The 14,322-nt window shown below is 45.2% G+C and overlaps 1 protein-coding gene across 1 annotated transcript in view; it reads left to right on the top strand.

The window, feature by feature from the left end:
- The first annotated feature begins 1,176 nt into the window (after positions 1–1,176).
- PLPPR1 (phospholipid phosphatase related 1) overlaps positions 1,177–14,322 on the top strand; it is a 192,157-nt gene continuing 179,011 nt past the window's right edge. Inside the window, exon 1 of the mRNA XM_006088084.3 lies at positions 1,177–1,508. The gene's annotated coding sequence lies outside the window, so the exon portion shown is untranslated. The remainder of the gene's footprint in view (positions 1,509–14,322) is intronic.

Below are 14,322 nucleotides of genomic sequence, written 5' to 3'. Positions count from 1 at the left end.
GGGAAAGATTTGCATAGAGTAGCTGTCTTCTATGCCTCCAAAGCTGGGTGGCCAAAAGGTAGCCCTTTCCTGGAAGGACCAAAACTGAATAAACAGGAGGTAGGCATCCCTGCTTACGATGTCTTCTGCAGGAGAGAAAATGGGGAGGGAGGGAAAAGGGTGACTTAACAGGAAGGAGGTTGAAAATGGAAGCTCTTGATTGGGTCCTAACTGGCCTGTTTTGCTCATAGAACAATCTCATCAAAGAAGAGTTTCCACTCCACTCACAAAGCCTCTCACCCAGTGTCTCCACTGGCCTCAGGTTACTGCGCCAGCGCCATGGCAGGCTCAGGTTCTCTACTGGACTCCCTTCGCGTTGACAGTTCTTCCACTTTACCAAGTAGCAGAATCCTCACCTATGAAGAAATGCTTCTTCGGCACTGGGGGGAGGGGGCCAAGGGGGAACAATGGGTCTATTGTTCTTTTGGCCTTCTTCCACAGGGCACGTGTCTCCCCGCTCTAACCCTGTCACCAAAGGGGGCTGAGTGTGGAGCCCTCCGAGCCTCGCCTTCCTTCCACTCCTGCTTTGTTCTCTGGAAGAGGACTTTTGTGTGACCCTCCCCACCCTTGTCCCATCAAACCTGTTTGGGGACCCGAATGGACAGTTGTCTTCTGCGCTTCACAGAGTGGAAGTTGGGAGGGAGAGAACGAAGCACAGATCAGATAACTCCTTTTAGTTCAGGTGAGACCTGCCTGCGGTTCCTGCTGGACCTCTGGGGAGACGCTCCTTGGTCCCCCGCAGCGCAGAGGCTGGAGAGCGGTGCACGGAAACCGCGGAGCCAGCACTAAAGATACAGGGAGAAGAGAGCTCAGCTCACCAGGACTCCAGACTAAAGCGGTCCCCTAGGATGGATCGGGGAACCCGCCCCGGCTTCCCGCACCGCGGGCGCAGGGAGTCCCCGCGCAGAGCGCACCTTTGCTGTGGGGTTTCCCAGTTGCCTCCCGGGAACCCCGCGGAGCCCCTGCGGCTCGGGTGGCGCCGTCATTCTCGCCTCGACCCGCATCGCCCGCCTCCCTTCGCCTGAGCTCCGAAGTGAGCGCTCAGTGTCCCTCTCTGAGCATGCGCGGCCCGGCGCTCTCACCGCCTCTCCCGCCCCCTCCGCCCCCTCCCCGCCAGCCTTTTGCTCCTTCCTTTCATTAAACAAACACGAGATCCTGAAACCTGGACCCCGCGCGAGCGGCGGCGCTAGGGAGGGGGCGGAGGCTGAGGCAGAGGCAGAGCGCGCGATGGGCGCCGAGGGGGTCTGTGATCCCGCGCACCCCCGCCCCGCGCGCGCGCACACACTCGTACACACATACACACACTCGCCCAAACACACACTCGTGCACGCCCGCCGGCTCGCTCTCCCACGCAGGGGAATGCAGCAGAGCCCGGGGAGCGTGTCTCCGGCCGCCGCCTGAATGCACCTCGCGGCGCGGGGAGCGGGACGGCCCAGTAGGGCGTGCGGGAGGACGCGCCGCCACCAGAGGTGAGTTCCGCGCCCCGCAGCCGCGGGCAGTTCCCAGACGCCGGGCAGGGGCCAGGTACCCGGCCGGACGTGCCGGCGCAGGTGGCCCACATCCGGCTCGTGGGTTTCCAGGTGCAGATGAACGCGGCGCTGGGGCTGTGCGAGGCGAGGGGGAGACCGCAGGGAGGCTCGCCTCCCGCGAGGTGTCAGATGGACCCAGCAGAAAGCTGCACCGTCCCAGCTCGTAAACTTTCCTCCCCTGTCATTTGGGAAACGTGGAGACAAAGGGGGCGTGGAGGCTCCCTCGGTCCCATTCCACCCTCCCGGCTGCGACGGAGCCGGTGTGCGGGCGGGGGCGCCCTGCAGGTAGCAGATGCCAAGTATCTCCCGCCTGGGCGGGGGCTGGGATGCTCTCCCAGATCTGTAAGCCTGGGCGTTGATTTTCCCTCAGGCGTGGGCACCTGTCATCCTTGCCTTCTCCCAACCCCCGCACTCTAGGCGTATTGGGGGCTGGGGGTGGGGTTGTCACCTGGAGGATTGCAGGGGCAGCCTTTGGCTTTCCCGTTCAGCGCCAGAGGCGCCGGGGTGAGGCTCGGGTCAGTGCGGGATGAATGATGAGTTACTGAAAGGCTTGCCATAATCACCTCTAGAAACGCTGGGCGCCGGAATCTCCTCCCTGGGGAAGGTGCTGTCCTCACGCACACCCAGGCGGCAGCACTGGGCGCTGGGCTGGGCTGGGCTGCTGTGGCAGCAGCGGCAGCAGGGGGAAGCTGGGCTTTATTTTTGCCCTGGGGTTTTGTGACACACGTGGAATATGTGGAGGATTCTGGGTTATTTTTCTTTGTGGGGATATCATTTTCCCTTTTAGCCTCTTTCGTGGGAAAGATTCTCTGCAGCCTGATATCTAGCTGGCGGGCAGGCACCGTTCTGATATTTTTCGGTCCCAGGGAAGAGGTCCCCAGAAAAGGATTCCCTAAGATGCCAGGTCCATTGGGGCGGGGTCTCAGAGTGCTCCTGGGAATTGCTTCACATCGAATGGCTCCTTGAAACCGCAGGGACTGGGTTAGCGTGTGAGGAGTCCAGGACTGGGACAAAGGCAAGTAGAAGGGGGACAGTCTATGGTCATTTAGGAGAGGAGTGACTAGAGGCCCATTAAGGCAGGAAAAGGTCGAGCGTGAGGCAAGGTATTCAGCAGCCTTAACGGAGTGCGTGGATCCCTTCTACTTGGGCTGTGGCTAGTGGCTTTTATTCGTCAGTGGGACTCTAATTTGGAGATTTCTGGAATGTCACATCTGGAGTATCCAAGACTTGGTTATTCCTGGGCTAACCTTCAGCACAATTACAAATCCGTTCTTCAAGTCTAGAAAGTGCCATGTGTGAGAGTTTCTATCCTGATGCTCTATTTAGACCTGGACGGTGGGAGGGGCAGACAGGTATGTTTTGGGTTCTGTACCTCAGGAGCTTTGGGTTTGTAGAAGTGTGGGGAACCTGGAAGCCAAGCTGATGTTGACAGGAAAACACCAGAAGCTGGATCCAGGACTTGCGGCTGTGGGTTGTCCGAAGGTATTCTCTTCCATTAAGATGACAGGTGGAGGTCATCTCCCTGCTGTTCTGGGGACCGTTTTTAATTTTTAACATTTTGTAACTTTTTTGAAGTGGGAGAAAACGTGATATGCATGAGGTTGAGAAAGCTCACGTATGAAAGGGAGCTTGATTCAGAAGTTAACAGTGAAAAGTGAAGAAGTTTTTGAAAAGGAATAAAAAGAAATTGGAAAAGTGATGCATATTATTAAAAACAGCTTTGCTTTTATGATATTTAAAAAGCTTTCAGTAAGATAACATGAAAGTTTTTTCTTTTATTTTTAAAACAACTAGTGATGTAAAGACCTTTCCAGAAATAGTCCCAAGTTGAAATTGGCATAGCAGGGGTTTACATATAATTGTCAGGATATGTCCTTTATATTTCATGGTGAACATTGTCATCATTTTCTTTGCCAAATGTGGCAAGAAAAGATTAAAATTACTTTTTTGGTTTTTACTCAAGCTGCATTTTCTCCCTTTATGATCTATTTCCTTTTCCTACATCTGCAAGTTCAATTCATTTGATTATATTAGACTGTATTTACAAGTATTCATTGACCACCTATCCCACACTTAGCACTGGAGTTCATGTCAAAATGTATAACATAGTCCTGGCCCTCAAAGAGTTTATGATCTAGTTGTGAATACAAGATTAACACACATGAAATAATTAAAGGGTAGGATAGTTCTGTACTTGACTGTAAGCCCTTAACATACATGCTATTCACTCTATCCTTACTCCTGGGTTTTCCCACATTTAGAAAACATACCTCAGCACTTACTATGTGCTGGATGCTGGAGAGAAAAAAACACAAAAGTAAGTAAAAAAAAATAGCTCCAGCTTTCAAGGAAGAGGAAGCATAATATAGTATTTAGCTAACTGTGATGCAATCTGATTAATTAGTATAATTGTAGGGCAGATCAAGTGCCAATAGCACAGACATGTAAGTGATTTTTTTTTCATCCTCTGGGGGATTGTAGCAGGTGATCTCTGAGAAATTTTTTTTAAAAATGAGTAGTCTTTTACCAGATAGGGAAGGATAGAAAGGACATTCCAGGCGGAGGAAATTTGTGAGATTGCCCGATGAATTAGGGTCACTATAAGCCATGTGGGTAGCGCACATGGCACTGGAGTGTGGATACAGAGATAAACAGCAACTGGGTGACACTAACAACTAATGTCATGGAGTTAGTGTTTGGATACAAATATGCCCAGGTTGCTCTTGTAAACACAAAGGGATTAGACATCATCTACAGGAGGGAAAGAAGGTCAAAAAGGTTTCTTGCCAAACCGGTTTGGCTCAGAGGATAGAGCGTCGGCCTGCGGACTGAAAGGTCCCAGGTTCGATTCCGGTCAAGGGCATGTACCTTGGTTGCGGGCACATCCCCGGTGGGAGGTGTGCAGGAGGCAGCTGGTCGATGTTTCTCTCTCATCGATGTTTCTAACTCTCTGTTCCTCTCCCTTCCTCTCTGTAAAAAAATCAATAAAATATATTTTTTTTAAAAAAGGTTTCTTAGGGAGGTTGAGGTGAGCTGAGTCTTAAAGGACAAGGAGTAGAGAAGGACTTTCTAGGCAGGAAAAACTATGTAAGAGTTGAAAGTAGTTCTGTGGGCTGCAGTGAGAGATGTGGATTTTTAGCTACATGGCATAGCAAACCATCATGCCAGAGAGGGAGTCAGAGATCAAGTATGAATGGAAATATCCCAAGCAAAAGAGCTTCAGTTTTATCCAAAAGGCTAGGAGAGAGATCAAAAGTTGGGAAAGTTTGGGATGATAAGATGTGCATTATGGAAAGAAAGCTGTGACTACTGTGTGGAGGATGGATTGGAGGTGGTGAGACTGGAGGCAAGGAGCTTATTGTGGAAATAGAGGTGTGAAATGATGAGGATGGAGGCAGTGGGGGTGGAGCAAAAGAGCTATTACTGGGAGACAAGGGAGAAAAGAGAATCCTGTTAATCTAAGAAGGGCCTCCTTCTGTGTGCTCCTATCCTACCCCCTACTTCCTCAGCATTCGCTTGTGTAGCTCACTTTCCTGTATTTTGCAGGAATGGTGTTCACAGCTGTACCTCCAGCATTGATCACAGGCTTGCTACAGAGTAGAGATTCAATAAATATTTGTTGAATGAAAGATTAAATCAGTGAATGAGGAAGTCCAGTCATGAAGTGATGATTCCTGCATAAGAATACTAGGTAACCCGGTTAATAATGCGGATTTTTTTCAGTAGATGGAGTTACACATATGTTGATATATATGCGATTTGATATGTATGCTATTTTGTTGTATTGACAACAAGCTTCAAAACTTTACATGTCAAATTTTCTGAAGGTGTTAATATCATAGATATTTTTACACTTAAAAGTGTCGAATTTCGTGCCAAAAAAAGAGCATTTGTGGGAAGTTTTAACTCATTATTTTATTTTGAAGAAAAGTGTTGCTGAAAGTTATCGTATACTTCGGGAAGCTTATGGTGAACATGTTCCATCTCAAGATACTTGTGAACGCTGGTTTAAATGCTTTAAAAGTGATGATTTCTATGTGAAAGACAAAAAATGTCCAGGTCAACCGAAAAAGTTTGAAGACCAACAATTACAAGCATTATTGGATGAAGATGCATGTCAAATTCAAAAATAACTTGCAGGAAGATTAAATGTTGCTCAGCAAACAGTTTTCGATTGTTTATAAGCAATGGGAAAGATTTTTAAAGGAAGGAAATGGGTGCCACATCAACTGAACAAAAGACAAATGGAAAACTGAAAAGTCATCAGTAAAATGTTGCTTCAACGGCGCGAAAGAAAGTCTTTTTTGCACCGAATTGTGACTATCGATGAAAAGTGGATTTATTTTGAGAATCCCAAATGCACAAAATCCGAATTATTAACCGGTTAACAATTAATCCGAATTATTAACCGGGTCACCTAGCATTCTTATGCATGAATCACCTAGTAGTAGACTTCCATTTGTCCAAGGTGATCAACCTTTGGGAAGTCAGTGACAAAATGATCCAAGGAGACTACCTCCATAAGGAACTGTCCTGTGAAGTGCCAATAAGAAAGCAGCATTGTGACATCACATTTTTATATTTAAAAAATTATATTGTCAGTCCAGCTTAGTGCAGTTCTTCATTTGTAGTAGGCTGTTAGTAAATGGTTAGTAAATGTGAGTCCCTTTCTCTTTCCTGCTGATTTGTTAGGATTTTCTGATTCCATGTACTTTGCTCTAACTTTTAAGATAATCTTGGGCCAGGGAGTTTGTAAGCCCCATGGTCTCATATTAAAGAGCTCATAGCATCTTGGTATCCTGTGCCTGACCACCCACTTTCCAGTCATAATCATGCAGCCCTACGGATTGAATCCCTTACTAACCAAACCCACATATACTGAGTCACAATTTTAAAATCCCAATAAGAGATGTTAGAATGGACAAAAACATGAGACTTTGTTTTCAGGTTGACTACAGGAGGTGAAAGAGGAGTTGTCAAGGGGAGTTGTCAAAGGTAGCACTTTGAGTTTGACCTTTGGTAGCTGGATGAATGGGGGAGGGAGGTGAGCTCAGAGGAGTGAAAGGCTTAGTGCTGTTTTGTGGAAATTGATTTTAGGCGACACTAGAGCATCTGGAAAGCACATAGCATAGATCCCAGTAGTGATTTCACAGTAAATGCCAACTATTATTTTCTTTAAGGGAGAGGACAGAGAGAGCAGGAAACCATGAAGCCAAAGACTAAGTCTTAGCATTTTGCAAAATTTAGGAACTAGGAGAGAAACAACTATCATAGAATACTTAGACAAGAAGGGAAAGAATTGGTGTCAAAACAAAAGCCTAAGAGAATCATGAGATGTGGTGGTCAGACCTCACTGAATGCATCTGACGTGTGGGTCAGGCCTTGTATGAGGGCCCACGTGTGGAATCTTGTTTAATCCCCATGCCACCTGAGGTTCCCTTCTCCCCTTGACAGCTGAGGTGCCTGAGACAGAGATTCCATTAGCTTGTCCACAGTTACCAAGCCAGTAAGTGGCAGAATGAGGTCTCGACACCCATTTTAATAATCTTACAAACTGTCTCCTCTCATCAGAGGCATAAATTACCAGGATGATTTTAAGTGCAGAGATGTTGAAAGGACAGAAAGTAGAGAACTGAAAAAAGACAATGACAAGTTCACTGGTGACTATTAAGAAAGCAGTTTTAGTCCAGCAGCATGCTCAGAAGCCGTATTTCAGGGAGTTCAGTGGGGAATGGGAGCTGAGGAGATCCAGGTGAGGTGTTCCTATCAGTCATTTATGATGTCTGCTGAGGGAAAGAGTTATGGGGCCAAAGGGAGAAGGTTCAGTGAGCCTCGACTACAGTGATTACCAGGGGGTAACAGATAGAAAGAGCTGGTGTCTATGGAGAAGCGAGAGCATGAGAGAAGAGACAGGGGAAGAGGGATGCCTCTTTCCAAGAATATGGCAAGATGGATTTGAAGACCGATAGGGGGAATGCTCTTCTCCCCCAAAACTAAATTACTGAGCTGCTTACTGATGCCCAGAGAATTCAGGTCCTTGAGTGCTCTGGGAACTTAAGCCGTCTCTGAGTGCTGTACTCTAAGGGTGTCCCTGGGGCACGCAGGATGATAAACTTAGTTTGTGTAGCACAGTGACCAAGAACACAGACTCTGGAGTTAGGCTGTGTTTAAATTTTGATTGTGCCACTTATCAACTGCGTGACTTTGAGCACACGATTTACTTCTCCGTGCTTCATATTACTCCTGCTCTTATGATGGAGATAACCATCTTAGCCCATTGCCTGCAGTTGTGAGGATTAGATGAGTTAATATGTGTGAAGCGTGGCAGAGAGTACGTGCTCAATAAATAGCAGGTATTATGTGTGACAACAGTGAGGTTAAAAACACCAAGCTTTGACTTTATGCTCCAGACTCCAGAGATTGTGTGTTTCCTCACTGGTTTAAAAATATTTTGGTTGGTTATAAATATCTGGCTGTAATCCTATCTTCCTAAGCGCAGGAATTAAACCAACAGACATGACTATGACAGGAGCAGACCAGGTCTACTGTCATACGTCCAGGTGGAGGAGACGCAAACTGCGTGTGTCTACCCAAAACAACAGCAAACGTTTGCTTGCTTTGAGGCTGGTCCTCACATTATTCAGGCTCATGGGCATCACACAACAGCTACTTAGCAAATTGTTGTTCGGGAAGTAACTACGTGTATTAATTACAGCGCTTCTTCGCTACCGAGGGATGTAAACTCTAAATAGCTCGTGTATGACGTTTACAGCATTTGGGGGGAATTAAAAGCCTCCCTTGTTCATGGAAATATTTGTGGTGTGTTAGAAAATAGAAGCCTAGTGGTATGGAAGCCCTGTTATCTAGCCAGTTGACAAAAGGGCAGTGACTGGAACCGAGGTCTGACCGGTGCTCTTTGCATTACATTCTGCCAAATACCTTTTTTTATTGTTCTGCAATCAAAGACTGATTTTTTTTGTTTTGTTTCATTGATCCTATTTGTGCTTCAGCCATACTAAACTCATAGTTTTCCAACTGAGGTGTTTGTTTTTTGCCTTCAGGTCTTTGGCCATGCTGTTCTCTCTCACTGGAATTCCATCCTTCCTAAGCTTAACTCCACTAGTCCTTTTGGTCAAAGTCATTTTTCAGGGAAAAGTGTCCTGACCTTTTAGCATTAGGGGTTGGCTTCCTTTTTGGTGTGTGTGTCTGTAGTCCTCCACTTTGGATTTTTAGCACCTAACAAAGTGCTTTTCACATAATAATTGCTCAACAAACACTTTGGATTGAATGACTGCCTGAGCAAATGACTCTTATTCTTTTGAGTCATTCCTAATGCCCCTATAATGCGACTTCATGTTATAGAAAATCAGCATTTTCAAGTTCAAAGCTTTACTGGAAGTTTTAGTATCAGACTTCCAAGTGAAACCAGATGGGTAGACTGAGAACTAGAGAGGCTGCGTGATTTGCCCAGGGCCATGTAGCTAAATAGGGTGAGAACTGGGGCCAGAACCCCAGTTCCTGGTTTCAAGTGCAGGGCCACCCAGGGCCAGGATCAGGGTGAGCTGAGGGAGGCAATGTCCTGAAAGTCAGGGTTGGTTCCTATCTTTATTTAAAATGTTGATGTTTTGTTCACCTTGGGTATTTTTGCATTAATTTTGATTTTTTTTAAACACTGTGTTAGACATATTGTTTATATTGATTACTGCATTTTTGACATCCCTTTAAATTTTGTGCCTGGATGCAAGTGCCTGACTCTCCTCACACTGGTCCCAGCTCTGCTCTTTCCAACACGGGTGTAAGAATGCAGTTACACTGTGTATGGCATGGGCCCTAATTGAAAATAACAAAGGAAACACCATTCGACACGGTGGTGTGAGCTGTTAATAAACAGTTTCATGACCTGGCTGACCTGCTAATTAGTACACATACTCACAGTATAAAAGGCCAAGAGGAAAAAAATAAAAGTTGAATAAAAGCTCTATCTATTACCTGTCTATCTATCCATACATCTCAGGGCTAATGGACATTGTAAAGATTGTCTTCATTTGTAAGTATATGTATGCTGTTTATATATATATATATATATATATATATATATATATATATATATACACTATATTTTTTAGTTTTTTAAGATCCAAGATGGAAAAAGAAGGAAATGATTCTACCCATCAGCTTGGCTAGTCTTGACTTATGGCACTAGTGGCCTATTTTGAAGATTTGAGGTCAGAAGTTAAAAACAAGCAAGCAAGCGAGCAAACAAACCAACAAAAACTTGGTCTTTCTGCCCCCAAAATAGGAAAGCAAGAAAAATAGCATTGATGGAAAGGAGAACGAGATATAAATGGAGGACATTTTAAGGAGGAATCTATCTACTAAGTAGCATCCAAGGTACAACTGTCAAGTATAGAAGGGGCTTTACATATATTATTTCCTTAATTTCTTTGGCATGCTTTAATGGGCATGAGTGTCTCCATTCGCCAGCTGAGCAAACCAGACCTCGGAAAGGTGCGTTAGCTTACCCAAGCTCTCAAAGCTAGAGCTTGAGTCAAACCCAGGTCTGGGTGTAAAACCTTTACTCATCCCACTTAATCCGTCTGCTTCTCAGATCACCCCATTACCTTCCGCTCTCACCACATCCTTAGGCGCAGGGCTTCGGGGGGTGTCTGGGTTCGATGGATGGGAAGTAGCAGTCAGCTCCTCCAGCCATTATTTTCTCTCCCTACGCTACATTTATCTTTTCCCATTCATCAATAACAGCAGAAAGCAGAAATGCATACATGTAGGAAATAAATACCCCTCTTTGTGCGAATGTCATAAATTTTGATGCGACACGAACGCACAGATTTTTACATTGACTCCATTATGCTAGAAGGGCCTTTTTCTTTAGGCATTATGGCATCGAGTGTGCTAGAAATGCTCCCAGACACAGACTGAAGAAAAGGTGATCATAATTACTGGAGCATATCTGTCACGATGAGGGGGTAATGTGTTTGCACGGTTGACGGTCAAGGGCTTCTAGGGTGCTCTTTCTATTGATGTTCCTGATGAATAGCATGGAGCAGTGACCCCCAGTCTCCCAACATTTAAAATTCAATAATATCCATAATCAAGTGAAATCGGATATAATTAACAGGAAATAAAATCTGGTTGAGAGTAATGCTGTTCAGTTCACAGCTCTGCAAGCTGAGAATGCTTTCTCATTATTCCCATTTCCAGGCCTGGCTAGCTGTCGCTTCCATGTAAACCCCCACACACAAATGCTCTAATAATCAGCCCGCAGCCTTCTCTCCTGAGGGTCACAGGAACTGAAAAAAAAGAAAAGAAAAAAAAAAGTAAGACCTCTTCATTCACACTTGTATTAACTGGAAAAAACATTGTCTCTCTCTGTGTGTTTTTTCTCAGTGTAAAAGCAAAACAGTATCTCTAGGGTTGAGGAAATCCTTGGGGTTTCGTTTTTACCATGGGCTGACATATAACATGTGGCACAAACAATTCCTGGCCTGGCTAGTTTGAAACAATTAGAGTAATTTTGCAATAAAAAAAATGAATTAATCCCATAATGTATGCACTACAATGTTGTACAAATGCAGATGTAATGAAGCACATGGTGTTGAAGTCAAGATCAGTCATATCGCTGCTGTAACTTCTTTCCCAGAAAACGACTCTCAATTGTTTTGTGTACGTTCCTTCAACATTTTTGATCCATTAACAGTTCTATATCTTATTATATTTTCTTTTTTTTAAGGTGGGAATATGCTTTACATATTATTTTACTATGTACTTTTAGTTACAATTTTAAATGAAAGCAATTTCTTCAGATTAGTAAGCATTTGGTAAATATTAGGATGAAGCTACTTTCCATCCTAAAATAGAGCTCAGCTGACACACCCTAGGGTCTTTGGCCATCTGTCCTCCTGTATATTTTGTAGATACCATCAATGAACAATTTTCTGAGCTGCTCCTAGGAGCCACCTACCATACCCTGTGCTTTTCAGGAGGTCACATCCTGGCAAGAGATAAAGTAATGAGAGGATTTAATTTGAACCCAATGAATAGCAACAGCTGTAAATTCTCCTTGATTCACAGAATTGCTGCAAGGGATAATCTATTCCAATTGTCTTATTTTTCCAGACGAGAATTGAGGTCCATCGGGGTTAAGCGACTTGTCCAGGGTCCCACAGCTGGTGATTGGAGAGGCTGAGATGACAGGCTGGTTTTCAGCCTGTTATGAAGTCAGTGCTGATTCCATTATACCTGCCTTCGAAACAACCCTCACATCTGGAAGAGGGAACTAGGGAATTCACTTTCCAACACTAGTTTAAGCAATGAATCCCTAGCAGATTGGAACTTACACCTTTTTTTTTTAATAGAGCGAGAGAGAAACATTGATGTGTTGTTTCCCTTATTTGTGCATTCATTGGTTGCTTCTTGTATGTGCCCTGACGAGAGATCGAACCTGCAACCTGGACATATTGGGAAGACTCTCTAACTAACTGAGCTTCCCAGCCAGGGCAAATCTCATGATTTATGTAAACATTTTCACCTACAAGTTGCTCCAGAGACTGCCTCCCTATCCTCATCCCCCTCTGTGCCCATCTAAGCTCTGCCCAAGCTCCATCTTCCCCTCCTCCCTGGCTTGATAGTCTCCAGATTTAATAACTCTTAGAAGTTAGCAACAATCTGACCATAATGTTGAGAAGAGATGGTGCTCACATTGCCTAGGGAGGGTGTTCTATAAACCTACTTACAGAGATTATTTTTCAGTTTGCTTCTTGCCATCTTGAACCTGAAGGGATGATTTCCACAATAAATGTGTTTTACCTGTCAACTTTAACCAAGGCGTGAACCCTTCCTGACATTAACTGATGACTTTTCTCCCTGATGGAAGCATAAGTAAAGCCCTGATTCTTAAATACTCTAATTGTCTTTTCCTGCTGTGGAGCAGGATCCTGTGGTGGGTGACAGCTTGGACTGTGGAGTCAGACGGAGCTGGGTTCCAGTCCCAGCTCTGCCATTCACTGGCACTGCGATGTCAGGCCAATCCCTTAGTCTTTCTAAGTCTGAGATCTAAGTGTAGGTGGAGATAATAAAAGTACCCCTCCCCACAACCGAGATTTTGTAAGGAATAAATAACTTATTTGCCTTAAGACAGAGTTGAGAATATAAGGACTAAGGAAATTGAAGCAATTATTATTCATTACTTATGATATACACATGACATATAGCTGATATAGCTCTTAGAACCACTTGGATGTCAAGCTTTAAAGTACTGGGTTTATAAAAAAAATAGAGATTCAAGTTAATCAAAATTAAATAAAATGAAATACTGGGTTATTTCCCCTTTCTTCCATAACATTTTAATCTCCTCTTCTTTTTGGAAATAAATGTTTAAACCTGAAATTATGTCTCATTATCCTGGAAACCTCTCAAAATTTGTGGGTCTTTGTCAGAATATCACCTTCAGTTGCTGCTGACCCATGCATGACCATGGAATCCAGAAGCATAGCAAGAAGTGGGTAATGGAGGGATTTGATTATACATCGAAGCTTTGCTTTAAAGAATAAATCTCAGCCCTCTTTCTCTGCATAATTGTACTTTCATGGAATTGCTTTGGGACGGATGAAAATGTATGCCTTTCTCAAACATTAAGTCAATGTTATTAATTCCAATTGGTTAAGTGCATGCTTTAAGTCTCATTTTCCTTGGTTGTACTGGTAGGTCCCCTAGATTCCACTCATTTGCATAGAATCTTCTTCCTCTTGTTCTTCCAGCAACATGTACAGACCACCCAAAGGATGCTTTCTGTCAGGAATTTTTCTGGCCTACCACATCCATTAGTAGCAAAGAGAAATATCTACACACCAAGAGTTTTACTCAATTTTTTCTCCCAGGTGCGAGATCCCCACTTCACTCCTTACCCCCACCCTAAAAATAATGGTAAGTTACTTTTAAGGTAGATTCAGCTTTCAAGTAAACCTGCTTCAGAGCATCTAGAACTATAGGAAGAAACTTGAGCTCTCTTCTTTTTCCTCAAAAGTAATTCTGAATTATTTCTTAACTAGAGGCCCAGTGCACAAAAATTTGTGCACTGGGGGGAGGGGGTCCCTCAGCCCGGCCTATGCCCTCTTGCAGTCTGGGACCCCTCGGAGGATGTCCACCTGCTGGCTTAGGCCCTCTCCCTGGGGGATCGGGCCCAAGCTGGCAGTCAGACATTCCTCTGGCAGCCTGGCAGCCCTCGAGGGATGTCCACTTACCAGCAGGGAGCAGACCCAAGCTGCAGTCGGACATCCTTAGCGCTGCTGAGGAGGCAGGAGAGGCTCCCACCACCACCGCTGTACTGGCAGCCGTCAGCCTGGCTTGTGGCTGAGCAGAGCTCCCCCTGTGGGAGCGCACTGACCACCAGGGGACAGCTCCTGCATTGAGCATCTGCCCCCTGGTGGTCAGTGTGTGTCATAGTGACCAGTCATTCCCAGTCTTTCTGCTGTTAGGGTCAGTTTGCATATTACCCTTTTATTTTATAGAACTAGACGCCTGGTGCACAAAATTCGTGCACGGGGGCGGGGGGGTCCCCTTGGTCGAGCCTGCACCCTCTCCAATCCAGGACCCCTTGGGGGATATCAGACATCCCTCTCACAATCCTGGACTGCTGGCTCCTATTCATTCACCTGCCTGCCTGCCTGATCACCCCTTACTGTCCCCCCCATGGCCTGGTCACCCCCAACTGCCCCCTCTGCAGCCTGGGCAACCCTAA

The sequence above is a fragment of the Myotis lucifugus genome, unplaced genomic scaffold (genome assembly GCF_000147115.1).
Source record: "Myotis lucifugus unplaced genomic scaffold, Myoluc2.0 scaffold_43, whole genome shotgun sequence".
NCBI lineage: Eukaryota > Metazoa > Chordata > Mammalia > Chiroptera > Vespertilionidae > Myotis > Myotis lucifugus.
Note: the sequence above shows the minus strand (reverse complement) of the source record. Positions and strands in the feature narration are given on the sequence as shown.